Raw genomic sequence first — 15,520 nt, 5'->3', positions numbered from 1 at the left:
CCTCACAGGCCCTTGAGTTGAAGTTTTTGGTTGGGTAACATAGGCGGGTTTCTGTCTTATGGCCACTGCACAGTATATTAAATTGGGTTGCTGTGTTGAAGTCACTCAGACATTCCTGCCTGCTAGACATTTATATAGACTCTAGTTGTCTGTCCCTGTTCTGGACAGTTAAACAATTAGCAGGTCTATACACAATCCCTTTAGTATTTATTTTTCTTTAGAAACAGCTTCCAGAAATGAAACCATAGATGTGGTCGGTATGAAGAGTGCCAGTGGTCCCCGCCTGTCACCAAAAATAATTCAGAAGACAGCTGAAGAAGCCTCCATGCTCAGATTCCGCTCCTCCCTCTCCTGCCCCCGATTCTTGCTTCTTTTCCAAAAGGAGGGGTTGAGCCGAGGCCTGGGCATTCCTGGGTCCTCTCTGCCAGTAGGCGGAGTCACAGGGCATGAAAAAACACTGTCTTTCTTCCTTCCCAACTCTCGAAGGCAGCCCAAGGGATGAGCTAGCTGGGAACACAGACATCTGCAGGAAGCCTGGGTATTTCTTTTTCTCTTTCTTCTCCCATGTGGCAGGCAGGCGGGCGGGCGGGCAGGCAGGCAGGCTTCCTCTTGCCTCTGCCTGAGCTCCAGGATGGAGTCCAAGGCAAGTGTGTTTTCTGTGGAGCTAACAGGGCGCCAGACAGTGCTGAGCAGGGAAGGCTGCCCCGAGTGCCTAACTGCAAGCAGGCTGTATATTTTTGAGGCGGAATTTTGTTTTGAGGGTGAAGCTGGAAACCCTCTAACATCGAAGTTGCTTGCCCTGAGGAGGTTCTCATCATTTGTAATGTAGCGCAACATGAAAGTCTCAGGTGGGATGTGGGTGGGCTCAGCATGGATGGCTGTCTGATCCTCAATTCTCTGGATTGTTAGGAACAAAAGTCCAGCCCAAGGTTTCTTCAGCAAAGTTGAGAGATGTTTAACAACTGGTTATCCAGAAAGGAAAGAGGGAGGACAGAAGGATGGAAGGAAGAACAGGAGGAAGGGAAGAAGGAAAGAATGAAGGAACAAAAAAAAGAGAAAGAAAGGAGGGAAGGAAGGAAGGAAGATAGATTTGCAGCATTTTCAGCTTCCCATAGGCTACATACTTCACCAGGGCTTATTTCAAAGGCATTGGCCAGTTTACGCAATCCCTGACCAGAGGTTAGCCACAGGCTCTTGCAGAGAAGAGAAAACCCACTATAGCAGAGCAAGGGTGGCAAACCAAAGGCTGATTCACTCACTTGGTCACGGTGTGGAAAGAAGAGGCCCTCTTCATTTGTAACGTGGTGCAGAAATGACCTCAGCGAGGGTGAGAACCCAGAGAAGCACAGCCCCGTAGGCTGCTCTCTGCAAACCAGGCCATTGTTGCCATGGAGTCATGCTGTGCACATCAACGCAAGGTTGCAGCGGGCGGCTTTGGGGGTTTTGGAGTTTTCCTCCTCACTGAGTCACGGCAGAGATGAAGAAGCCATCATCCCTGACTGGAAAAATCCTAGGGAAGGTTGACTAGTCTTCCTTTTGCCATGGGCTGAGATGGAAAGCTTGGTGGTGGTGAGGAAGTTGTATTGGCCTGGCAAAGCCAGCATTTCTGTGTCAACCTTTGGACACTGTGACGCAGCACCTGAGGACTAACTTGGAGAAGGAAAGATGCGTTTGGCTTAGTTCAAAGCCAGTTAGTTCCATCACTTTTATGTCTGAGTTGATGCAGAACATACTGACAATTAGAACATGTGGAAAAAGAAGGTGCTGTCTTCATGGGAGCGAGGAAGCAATAAGACAGAAGGAGGACAAGGACCAGAACAAGATAAATTCAAGGGCACGCTCTCAGTGACCTCATTCCTCCAGCGAGACCATACCTACGAGTTTCTTTTTTTTTTTTTTTTTTTTTTTGGTTTTTCGAGACAGGGTTTCTCTGTGGTTTTGGAGCCTGTCCTGGAACTAGCTCTTGTAGACCAGGCTGGTCTCGAACTCACAGAGATCCGCCTGCCTCTGCCTCCCGAGTGCTGGGATTAAAGGCATGCGCCACCATCGCCCGGCTCATACCTTCGAGTTTCTAACACCTCTTAATAATGCTACTGAAAGATGGTTCTATCCATGCAACCCTCTATTGCAATTCCTCTGAGTTCTGCATCCAGAACGGCCTCAAGACTGTTGGCTGAGACAATCCAGCCTCACAGAATACTCCAGACAGGACTTGACCATAATCCTCAACTTTCTTTGGGTCCCCATAAGATTATTAGCACCTTTCCTCCCCAGCCAGGTAGTGGTGGTGCATGCCTTTAATCCCAACATTTAGAAGGCAGAGGCAGATGGATCTCTGTGAGTTCAAGGCCAGCCTGGTCTGGAAGAGCTAGTTCCAGGACAGACTCCAAAGCCAGAGAAATCCTGTTTCAAAGGGAAAAAAAATTATTAGCACCTTCAATCAGCAGGAAGTAGCCTAGAAAATTACATCCACATTCCCAAATATAGATTATGGATGTTTGTCTTTCTTTGGAGTTTTGGTTACAAGTTGTTAGAATAATGATCAAGAAAAAAGCTAAGCAAAGAACATTAGATACAGAGTTCTTGTTTCAAATGAAAAAAAGGGAATCTCTGGGTGGGTATGTGCACTGGTGTGAATCTCTGGGTGGGTATGCACACAGGTGTGAATCTCTGGGTGGGTATGTGTACAGGTGTGCATCTCTGGGTGGGTACGTGCACTGGTGTGAATCTCTGGGTGGGTATGCACAAAGGTGTGAATCTCTGGGTGGGTATGTACACTGGTGTGAATCTCTGGGTGGGTATGAGCACAGGTGTGAATCTCTGGGTGGGTATGTGCACTGGTGTGAATCTCTGGGTGGGTATGAGCACAGGTGTGCATCTCTGGGTGGGTATGTACACTGGTGTGAATCTCTGGGTGGGTATGAGCACAGGTGTGAATCTCTGGGTGGGTATGAGCACAGGTGTGAATCTCTGGGCGGGTATGTGCACAGGTGTGCATCTCTGGGTGGGTATGTGCACAGGTGTGAATCTCTGGGTGGGTATGTGTACAGGTGTGAATCTCTGGGCGGGTATGTACACAGGTGTGAATCTCTAAGTGGGTATGTGCACAGGTGTGCATCTCTGGGCGGGTATGTGCACAGGTGTGAATCTCTGGGTGGGTATGTGTACAGGTGTGAATCTCTGGGTGGGTATGTGCACTGGTGTGAATCTCTGGGCTGGTATGTGCACTGGTGTGCATCTCTAAGTGGGTATGTGCACGGGTATGAATCTCTGGGCGGGTATGCACACAGGTGTGAATCTCTGGGTGGGTATGCACACAGGTGTGAATCTCTGGGTGGGTATGTGCACTGGTGTGAATCTCTGGGTGGGTATGTACACAGGTGTGAATCTCTGGGCGGGTATGTGCACTGGTGTGAATCTCTAAGTGGGTATGTGCACAGGTGTGCATCTCTGGGTGGGTATGTGCACAGGTATGAATCTCTGGGTGGGTATGTACACAGGTGTGCATCTCTGGGTGGGTATGTGTACAGGTGTGCATCTCTGGGTGGGTATGTGCACAGGTGTGAATCTCTGGGTGGGTATGTGTACAGGTGTGAATCTCTGGGTGGGTATGTGCACTGGTGTGAATCTCTAAGTGGGTATGTGCACAGGTGTGCATCTCTGGGTGGGTATGTGCACAGGTATGAATCTCTGGGTGGGTATGTACACAGGTGTGCATCTCTGGGTGGGTATGTGTACAGGTGTGCATCTCTGGGTGGGTATGTGCACAGGTGTGAATCTCTGGGTGGGTATGTGCACTGGGGTGAATCTCTGGGTGGGTATGAGCACAGGTGTGAATCTCTGGGTGGGTATGTGTACAGGTGTGCATCTCTGGGTGGGTATGTGCACAGGTGTGCATCTCTGGGTGGGTATGTACAAAGGTGTGAATCTCTGGGTGGGTATGTGCACAGGTGTGCATCTCTGGGTGGGTATGTGCACAGGTGTGAATCTCTGGGTGCTTATGCACACAGGTGTGCATCTCTGGGTGGGTATGTGTACAGGTGTGCATCTCTGGGTGGGTATGTGCACAGGTGTGAATCTCTGGGTGGGTATGTGCACTGGGGTGAATCTCTGGGTGGGTATGAGCACAGGTGTGAATCTCTGGGTGGGTATGTGCACTGGTGTGAATCTCTGGGTGGGTATGTGCACTGGGGTGAATCTCTGGGTGGGTATGAGCACAGGTGTGCATCTCTGGGTGGGTATGTGCACTGGTGTGAATCTCTGGGCGGGTATGTACACAGGTGTGAATCTCTAAGTGGGTATGTGCACAGGTGTGCATCTCTGGGCGGGTATGTGCACAGGTGTGAATCTCTGGGCGGGTATGTGCACAGGTGTGCATCTCTGGGTGGGTATGTGCACAGGTGTGCATCTCTGGGCGGGTATGTGCACAGGTGTGCATCTCTGGGTGGGTATGTGCACAGGTGTGCATCTCTGGGCGGGTATGTGCACAGGTGTGAATCTCTAAGTGGGTATGTGCACAGGTGTGCATCTCTGGGCGGGTATGTGCACGGGTGTGAATCTGTGGGCGGGTATGTGCACAGGTGTGCATCTCTGGGTGGGTATGTGTACAGGTGTGCATCTCTGGGCGGGTATGTGCACAGGTGTGCATCTCTGGGCGGATATGTGCAGGGGTGTGCATCTCTTGGCTCGTATGTGCACGGGTGTGAATCTGTGGGCGGGTATGTGCACTGGTGTGCATCTCTAAGTGGGTATGTGCACGGGTATGAATCTCTGGGCGGGTATGCACACAGGTGTGAATCTCTGGGTGGGTATGCACACAGGTGTGAATCTCTGGGTGGGTATGTGCACTGGTGTGAATCTCTGGGTGGGTATGTACACAGGTGTGAATCTCTGGGCGGGTATGTGCACTGGTGTGAATCTCTAAGTGGGTATGTGCACAGGTGTGCATCTCTGGGTGGGTATGTGCACAGGTATGAATCTCTGGGTGGGTATGTACACAGGTGTGCATCTCTGGGTGGGTATGTGTACAGGTGTGCATCTCTGGGTGGGTATGTGCACAGGTGTGAATCTCTGGGTGGGTATGTGCACTGGGGTGAATCTCTGGGTGGGTATGAGCACAGGTGTGAATCTCTGGGTGGGTATGTGTACAGGTGTGCATCTCTGGGTGGGTATGTGCACAGGTGTGCATCTCTGGGTGGGTATGTACAAAGGTGTGAATCTCTGGGTGGGTATGTGCACAGGTGTGCATCTCTGGGTGGGTATGTGCACAGGTGTGAATCTCTGGGTGCTTATGCACACAGGTGTGCATCTCTGGGTGGGTATGTGTACAGGTGTGCATCTCTGGGTGGGTATGTGCACAGGTGTGAATCTCTGGGTGGGTATGTGCACTGGGGTGAATCTCTGGGTGGGTATGAGCACAGGTGTGAATCTCTGGGTGGGTATGTGCACTGGTGTGAATCTCTGGGTGGGTATGTGCACTGGGGTGAATCTCTGGGTGGGTATGAGCACAGGTGTGCATCTCTGGGTGGGTATGTGCACTGGTGTGAATCTCTGGGCGGGTATGTACACAGGTGTGAATCTCTAAGTGGGTATGTGCACAGGTGTGCATCTCTGGGCGGGTATGTGCACAGGTGTGAATCTCTGGGCGGGTATGTGCACAGGTGTGCATCTCTGGGTGGGTATGTGCACAGGTGTGCATCTCTGGGCGGGTATGTGCACAGGTGTGCATCTCTGGGTGGGTATGTGCACAGGTGTGCATCTCTGGGCGGGTATGTGCACAGGTGTGAATCTCTAAGTGGGTATGTGCACAGGTGTGCATCTCTGGGCGGGTATGTGCACGGGTGTGAATCTGTGGGCGGGTATGTGCACAGGTGTGCATCTCTGGGTGGGTATGTGCACAGGTGTGCATCTCTGGGCGGGTATGTGCACAGGTGTGCATCTCTGGGCGGATATGTGCAGGGGTGTGCATCTCTTGGCTCGTATGTGCACGGGTGTGAATCTGTGGGCGGGTATGTGCACAGATGTGAATCTCTGGGTGGGTATGTGCACGGGCGTGCATCTCTGGGCTGGTATATGCACATAGTGCAGGCACCCAGGGAAGCCACAAGAGGATGTCAGACCCCCTGGAGCTAGAGTTACAGGCTTTTGTGAGCTACCCAGTGTGGGTGCTGGGGTCCAAACTCCATTCCCTGCAAGAACAGGAAGTACTGGAGCCATCTCCTTAACTGCCGGAAATAACCCATTAATGGCATGTCATGTTAACAAATACGTTTCCTCTGTGCTGTCATATTTAGAGCATAAATTTCCAAGATGATTTCTCCCCTTATTCAAAAGTCTAATTTTATATTTTGTGTAGTTGAATATGCTCTACTTTGCCCTTTTAACCGAATCATTTTCATCTATGCTTAGATATCCCAGCTTCCCGCGAAATTGTAAGAAATGACTCATTTTATTTATTTCTCATTTTCCTAGGTATAAAACTTGTATATGTTTCGTTATCCAATTCATTTTTATTTAGTGTGTTTGGGGTGAGCCAAACATCGAAGCTGGCAGCTTTACCAAGCATTCAACAAAGTCTTCCCTTCCCCACTACTCCACATATATGCCAATAGGTAGAATTCTAGTCAACGGGCCAGTGAGGTAGAGCTGGGGGAGAGCTGTGGGCCTTAGGAAATGCAGTGTAGGAGATGGTGAGGAATGGTTTTATCTGGAACAAAGGGTAGCTTAAAAATATTTTTGTCATTTTAGTTTATGTGTACCAGGCGTTCTGATTGCACATATGTCTGCACACCACGTGTGTGTATGATACCTTCAGAGGCCAGAAAAGGCCATCATATCCCTGAAATTGGAATTATAGATGGTTCTGAGCTGCCATGTCAGTACTGAAAATCCAACCAGTGCTTTTAATGACTAAACCTCGTCTCTAGTACCAAGGGTAGATATTTACGATTTTTTTTTATAGTACGAAGATTAAAGTTAGGGCCTCATGTTTGCTAGGCAAATACTCTACCATTGTGCCATATCCCTAACCCTTTTTAAATTTTGGAACAGGAACTTCCTGTTGGCCAGGCTGACTTTGGACTGGCTCTGTTCCCCCATGTAAACTTTGCATTTGTCTTTCTCCTGCTTAAGCCTCCTGGGAGCTGGTGTTTTGGTAATTCTTAACCAAGAATTGACATATTTGTCACCTAAGGAGCTTTTTTTTTTTTTTTTTTTTTTTTTTTTTTTTTTTTTTGGTTTTTCGAGACAGGGTTTCTCTGTGGTTTTGGAGCCGTCCTGGAACTAGCTCTTGTAGACCAGGCTGGTCTCGAACTCACAGAGACACAGAGATCCGCCGCCTGCCTCTGCCTCCCGAGTGCTGGGATTAAAGGCGTGCGCCACCACCGCCCGGCCCTAAGGAGCTTTTAAGAAACACTTATACCACCTGGATGGAGGTGGGGGTTCCTTGGACTTCCCACAGGACAGGGAACCCTGATTGCTTTTTGGGCTGAGGGGGGGGGGGAACTTAATTGGGGGAGGGGGAGGGAAATGGGAGGCGGTGGCGGGGAAGAGACAGAAATCTTTAATAATTAAATAAATTTAAAAAAACAAAAAAAAACCCAAAACAAAAAAAAAAAGAAACACTTATACCTGCGGTCTTACCATGAATGGGTCTGGCATTGTGGTCTGACATAGTGCGTGCTAATTTGTTTATCCAAAAGTCCCCCAGACATTGCCAGTGCAGAGAATCACAGGAGACAAAGAGGGACAAATATGTAGGCTGCAGGTTACAAGTGGTGTTGAGGCCACGCTGAACCTAGTGACAGCTTTAGGAGGCCAACAGCCTACCTTACACGGGAAGGGAGACTTAAGGACCGTGAGAGAGGACACGGAGCCCTTATCGCTCGGAACAACGATCACACCTCCAAGCCCGGGTGTGAACTTGGGTAAGGATGGGTTTCAATCCCGTTTGTCCCATACGCAGGATGTTAGCTGGGTGGGTTGCTTGTCCTTTCTGAGTCTCTCTGTAACCACAACAATTGTGTTTACCTTCCAGGCTTGTGGTGAGTCAACGGGAACTCGGAGATGAAACACCTGGCTCAGCTCCTGACAGCTGTGTGCATTCTTTCCCCTCCGCGGAACCTTTGGTCCTTGCTGGACTGGCCTGGCAACTAACTTCAGGATGAAGAGAGACGGGGTATTTGCAGGGAAGACACGCTAACACCCATTTGTTAGTGAGAGAAAGGGGTCTATGGAGCCCTGTAGTCCTAGAGGCTTTGATAGCCTCGTAGAGGCACTCCGGCCTCAGAGTACCAAAGAGAAACCAGAACTCCGTGCAAGCCTCAGCCTCACAGCTTACAGCACCATAATTCTTCGATTTCATAGCTCCATGGCTTGGCTGAGGTGGAACCTGGCTCCGTGACAGGGCACCTCAGTTTAGTCTGTAATCTCAGCCATGGCCAGCTGTTAGGAAGGCAACACAGACCAAGTCATTCTTATTGAAGACGACTTATTCAGTGAGACTTCTCACTGAAGTCTGTTTGCAGAATCAAGGCTCATTTCTGGTGGACGACAATACCTTTTTCCCGCTCCCAGGATCCACCAGCCTCCACTTTAGGGCATTGATATCCATTCTGCAATTTGACAGATACTTATCTACAGCTCTTCTGTTTGGGGTACTTGAGAACACAGTAATCATTTTTTTTTTTTTTTTGTTTTTCAAGACAGGGTTTCTCTGTGGTTTTGGAGCCTGTCCTGGAACTAGCTCTTGTAGACCAGGCTGGTCTCGAACTCACAGAGTTCCACCTGCCTCTGCCTCCCAAGTGCTGGGATTAAAGGCATGTGCCACCACTGCCCAGCCCACAGTAATCATTTAAAAATGACTTTTCATGCTGCCTAGTCTTCTAAATTAACACCAAATATTGATGTTGAGATTATCAGCGGATCCAGATTCCTTGGAGGTCAACTCATCCAAAAGGCGGTGTGGCCAACAGAAAGGAGTAGGGACCCGGAAAGTAGACACGTGTGGTCCTTGACTCCTGATTGGAACCAGCTTGCTTGTCCTCTAAATGAGAGTCTTTCTTACTCTGAGCCTAGTGTTTTCTCCCTCAGAGAGCAGATTTTTGGCTGGGTAGAGATAGATGCCGAGGAGATGCCAGGAGGAAGGGGGCGGGAAGACCTCCTGCTGCAGGGAGGTCCCTTAGGAAACCAGGAAGATAACTTTGGGACAGTAGGGAGAAGAGCCCTCCTCCTACTTGGCACACTGATCACACCGGAAAACAGGCTTTGGATGGGGACTTAGAAATCTCTGGGTGCTGGTGGATGGCCTTGAGCTGCAGGGGATGAATGGGAGCCCCCGTCAGTGAACCTCTTGTCTGATTTTCCTTCCCTGTACACTGGAGAAATAGGTCAAGAGATGAATGGCATTTTATACTCTTGAAGCAGGCATAAGGGGATTTAGCTGGGCTTGTTGAAACAAGAGAGGCTTAAGTTAAACAGCAATATGGGCTCTTCACTGTGAGGAAAGAGCAAGTCCTCTAAGAGACTGGAAGATGCTTTAAGTGGCTCTCGATCTCTTCTATGAACTGGACAGCTCCCCAAGTTACTACAAAGCTCATTAGAACTGGAAGTCTGTGGTGAGTCCATTCCCTTGCTCTGTCAATCTACCTGCAAGGCAGAAACCTGGAAGGTGCGTCAGAGTCTCAGACAACAGACTCCTGGCTGCCACCCCATCAGAGCTGGTATGGAAGCCAAGTCCAAGGTTCAGGCACCAGCTAGCCAAAGAGCACTAAAGTGATTAGAAGTCTCCATCCAAACTGCTATACTCCCTCTGTCTCTTTGAAAGAGTAGGCACGCAGCCAAGGGGATCTCCCGCTGCCTTTGCACACAGTTATGGGAGTATGATCTGAGGACACGAGAAGACTCCAAGGCAGCTGAACTTCAAGGCGGCTGGTATGGATGGTTAGGGATGATGGCCTCAGACGGTGAGATTTGGTTCCCCAGGTTTCTGAGCTCTTATTGGGTACCGAGGATTGCTGTGGGTGCTGGGCTGTGTTGCCGGGAGAGATATGGTGGCAGTAATTCATAAAGACAGCATTAGCAACATGTGCTAAGAGCTGTGTGCCCAGGCTTCATTCCCTTTTGCTTGCTAAACAGTAAATATTTATGGAACCGATTGCTCACACAAACTGGCTAGACTGGTCTCTTTTCGGTTTCCTGGCTGCGCCACACACTAGATGCATTTGCTCTTATCTACCCAGAAGTTCCCCTCCCCGTAGGTCATATTTTTGGGGGGGCAGGGACTGGACCTCATGCTTCTTGGGTTTTTAAATCAGAGGTCCCGTTCTCATTGTAGTCTCTTTGATCACATAATCTAATGTCATGACTCCCATTCCCTCGGTACCCTCTCTTCACCATGCTTACTCCTGTTAGCATGCAGTGCTGTCCAGGACACCTTACTTGCCTGATCTCCATGGCTAGCCTGGGAACCCCAGGACAGGGACTGTGGACTATTTTGTACATTCCTGTAATCCCCTCACCTGGGTCAGGTACTCAGCTTTGTTCAGGCAGCACAGGAATTGAATAGAAGAAAGGCTTCCTCAGTACGTCCAGTAAGTACCCAGTGATAAGCAGAGAGATAGCTCAGCAAACAATGTGCGCAGGAGGGCCTTGTTGGAGGAGAGATAAGATAATAGGCCAGCTACACCGCAGCAGACATTCTCCTGAAACAAAACACACTGGATGCTTCACAGATACTTCCCTACGACCTCCCTGGTACCCCAGGCCGTGGGGACTATGAATTCCAGCATAGAGAGGCTCTATTGACTTTAAAAAAAAAAAATAGCTGAAACTACCCAGGTAGTTTCTGAGTAAGAGAGGCCTGGACTTAATCAGTTGGCACACCTCAATGAAATATTTATATATAACACACACATATGTATATTGTATATACATATATATGTAAACTTTACGATGGGCTTTTTAATATTTATTGCTTTTCACAGGTCCTGTGAGGCAGCTTTACAGATGTTGAAAACTGCAACTCCAGAACCACATGCCCCGTGTCTTCCAGACAGCATCAGACAAACCCAGCCATGCTTACCACTTCTGCTCAGACCCACGAGGTGGAGGAGCTGGCCCCGGGGGAAGAGGAGGGCTTTCTGGGACCAAGTTTTCTCGGAGAAGGAGGCAGTAGGATTTCCAGGAGGGAGGGCTTGGAAGAAGGGCCTGAACGAAGAACCTGGGACGACTGTGGAGGAAGGGGTCCCACACCTTGGCCCCTGCTCCCGCCCCGCTGTTGTGGTTTGAGTCTAATGTGGGAGACACTTGAGCAAGGCAGGGCAGGGTAAAAACCCTGTGTAGGAAGTAGGAATTTTAGAGTTACTCCTCTGTCTTAATTTCTTAGGAATCTATCACGTCTGCTTATCCCTTCTGTTCAGTTTTTGTTAAATTAACAATCCATATTTATAATGTATTGTCTGAACCTCGTAAAAATCATTGCATTTACATATGATGTGTACTCCCACTAAACTTGCAAAGTTTTATCCCCGATATTCCCTTCATTTAAAGGTGAATACTTGATAGTGGAGGATGTTGAAAACCAGGTAGGCATTCTAGGTCATGTACTGACCAATTCATCCATCCATCCATCCATCCATCCATCCATCAGTTGTGAGCTGAGCTGTCTTTATACACTTATGTGTTGAAACCCTCTAGTACCTTATATAATGTAACTGCATTGGAGACCGTCTTTAAAGGGCTGTTTAAGTTAAAATGGGGTTGTTAGAGTGAGTCCTGATTTAACCTGACTGGCGACCTTACCAAAAGCGGGCAGAGACAAATGTGCACAAAGCAAGATCTGAAAGAGGACACAGCAACAATATAACCATCTCCCAGCCAAGAAAAGAGGCCTCAGAAGAAACCAGATCTTCTGACATCTTCAGCTTTCATTTTTTATCTCCACATCATTTAAGCCAGTCTGTGGTGTATGGTTTAGAGAAGCTTGGACAAATACATATGACATTTATCCACCCACTGATCCATCCACCCGCCTATCCACCCACCTATCCATTAATCCACCCATCTACCCATTCATCTACATATCCATCTGTCAGTCTGTTTATCCATCCATCCGTCCATCCATCCATCCATGAATGCACGCATCCATTCATCCATCCATCCACATATCCATCTATCTACCCACTCACCCCACCCCATCCCCCACCCCCACACACATACATACATTGTTGAGTGTCCCTTATTATTCAGGTAAGCTGTTATTCTGGATAGTTTTGTGTCAACTTGTCACAAGCTAAAGTCATCTGAGAGGACAGGATCATTAAGAAATGCCTCCATAAGACTCAGCTGTAGGCAAACCTGTCATTGTCTCAGTCATTGATCGGGGAGGACCCAGCCTAGTGTAGATGGTACCATCTCTGGGCTTGTGGTTCTGGGTTCTATAAGAAAGCAGGCTGAACAGGCAATGTGAAGCAGGACAGTAGATAACACCCCTCTATGTCCTCTGCATCAGCTCCTGTCTCTAGATTCCTGCCCTTTTTGAGTTCCTGTCCTGACTTTCTTGGTGGTGATGAACAGCAATATGGAAATGTAAGTCAAATAAACCCTTTCGTCTGCAACTTGCTTTTTGGTCAAGGTGTTTCCTTGCAGCAATAGATCCTACCTAAGACAGCCGCCTCACTCTGGAGATAAAAGAACAAAGAGGCCGCAGTCTACCCTGTTCCGGAGCAGCTAGCATTGAGTAAACAGGAGTTATGTCAGACTGGGATGCGTGCCAGGACTGACTTGGGAGCTGGAGGTGTGGTTGGAGGGACACTGGATCCAGCTTGGGAGTAGAGACATGAAACACAACAAGCTGGACTCCAGACAGAATGGCAAATCAGGGCAACTTGGGGGAAATGCAAAGGCAGAAATATGCCAAAGGAGAAGAGCAGGAACTAGATGTGAGGATGGGAAGGGCCATGCTCAGCCCATGGTTCTCAGAGCTTCCTTCCCCGCCTTCGGCTCACCGGCTCCTGTGTGTCAAGAAGGGGTAGCGTGGAAGTGGATTTGCACTGGCAGGCTGAGGTGAGGTCTTTCTCTCCTTCCTGTGAGATTCCTGATGAGCATGAAGAATCTGGCTCTTGTCCAAAGGTCAGAAGGCCTTGGATCAGCTATGTACACGCTACGCCTTCTTCAACATGTCTTTACATGTCTCTACATGTGTGTGCTATTGTAACTGTAGGCTCAGTTGCTGGGATTCTAGCTGTCCTCCACAGTTCTCCACCAATGCCACCTTGCTCGCTGTCATCAGAAAGCTGTAGAGTACTGTAGTACCCACCTTAGAGATTTTCTGAGTCTGGGAGGAGATGTAGGCGCAGATTAGGCCATGGAGATAGACTCGCTGGATGCATTAGGCAACCAGGAAGTGTGATAGGTTGCAAAGACATGTATTAGTTAGTCCAGCTTCCTGGCAGCCCTACTGTGTCAGCCGTGGTCATGGTCGTGGTGCTTCAGCAGCATCACCACATCCCAAACCATCACCACCGTCATCACCCATACCACTCCCATCAGCACCATTGCTAGCTTCCCCATCACCATAGGAGGCTCTGGGGAGGTTGTCCTTGCTGGCTTCCTTCCCTCCGTTGTTCTTCCTTGTGGTTGTCTTAGACCCTAGACAGGTGGATTTTTAATAATGTGATATATTATCAAAGGGAAGACCGTAGGGCTGGAAAGATGGCTCAGTGGTTAAGAGCATTGCCTGCTCTTCCAAAGGTCCTGAGTTCAATTCCCAGCAACCACATGGTGGCTCACAACCATCTGTAAAGAGGTCTGGCGCCCTCTTCTGGCCTGCAGGCATACAGACAGAATATTGTATACAACAATATATTACAATACATAATAAATAAATAAATATTAAAAAAAAATTTAAAAAAAAGGGAAGACCGTAGAGGGATTTTATTCATTTGTTTAAAAAGTTTACTGCTCACTGCCAGTATGTATCCATATGGTTGACTTTTAAAAGATTTATTGAAAAGAAATAGATTTCTTTATTTTCTGTATATGAGTGCATGTATACCACATCTATGCCTGGTGCCGGAAGAAGTCAGAATGTGTCAGATCCCATGGAAATAGCGGTACAGCTGGTTGAAAGCTACCATGTGGATGCCGAACCTGGGTCCTCTGCAAGAGCAACAAGTGCTCTTAACCACTCCATTTCTCCAGTTCCTTAAAGATCTTCTTTGTTGTTTGTTTGTTTTTTGAGACAGAGTTTCTCTGTGTAGCTGTCCTGGAACTCGGTCTGTAGACCAGGCAGTACTCGAACTCACAGAGATCCTCCTGCCTCTGCCTCTGTCTCCCAAGCGCTGAGATTAAAACTGTGCACCATCACTCCCAGCTAGTGATTTTTATTATTTTAAATTACTTGTATTTGTGTGAGGGTGTGTGCACACGAGTACAGGTACTCCAAGAGGCCAGAGGCCAGAGGCCAGAGGCATTGCATCTCCCTGGAGCTGGAGCTACAAACAGCTGTAACCCCCCCCCCCTCTCCGCCCCAGCATAGGTGCTGGAGATTGAGTTCAGGTCCTCTGCAAGAACAGTATTTACTCTTATTGCGGAGCTGTCTCTGCAGTCTTCAGATTTGTATGTGTGGGTCTTGTACCTCATGTGATTGGCTATTTAGCCCCTTGTTTCCCAGGGGAATCCTTTTGTGTTAATTAGGCTTTGTTGTTGCCATGCTCAAGTAACTGACAGGAGCACCTTAAGGTATGAAGGGTTCATTTTGGTCTATATGCGCATGATGGTAGGGAAGTCAAGATGGCAGTTTGTTACACTGTATCACAATTCGTTTGTTACATTGTATCCACAATCAAAGCAGGGAGAGATGAATGCTGCCGCTTACCCAGCTTCCTCGTATTTGAGGATTTTACGCATGTATACAAAGTATTTTGATTTTTATGCCCTCCAGTTTTCCACAGATGCCCCAGTATATCCCTCACTCATATTTCATGTCCTTAAAAAGAAAACCCACTGAGTCAGATTAGTGTTGTCCATGTGTGCATAGGTGTGGGGTCATCACCAGATCCTGGAAACCTCCCCAACCAGACAATAGCTCCTCATTAAGGGGTGGGCTTGGAGAGCATTCCCCATTCACGCCCAAAGTTTGGCTCGCTTGACCTTGTACAGGTAACCATTGCAGCTATTGGTTCATGAGCGCGGGGCCCACGCCATGTTGTGTAGGTAACATTTTCACAGCTTTCTTCCCATCCTTTGACTCAACATAAAGGGGTTTAGCAAAGCCATAGTCGTAACATTTATTGAAACCTACTGTATACCAGACATCAGTCTAGGCACTGGGGATACAAACTTGAGTTAACTAATGTTTTACTCATGGAGCTGGGAGCTTCAATTTGTGAGAAGAAGCAGTTAAGAACCAACAAACAAGTATTGTGGTAGAGAAAAAAGAATGTCAGTGACGAAAGTTTATTCAGGACAAAGTGGTCTTTAAAAGGGGAAAGTCAAGGAGATAAGGTTAATCAGGCACACC

Source organism: Microtus oregoni, unplaced genomic scaffold (genome assembly GCF_018167655.1).
Source record: "Microtus oregoni isolate MIOR12 unplaced genomic scaffold, Mior012 000001F_ref0000356, whole genome shotgun sequence".
NCBI classification, from domain to species: domain Eukaryota; kingdom Metazoa; phylum Chordata; class Mammalia; order Rodentia; family Cricetidae; genus Microtus; species Microtus oregoni.
This window is presented reverse-complemented; position numbering follows the sequence as displayed.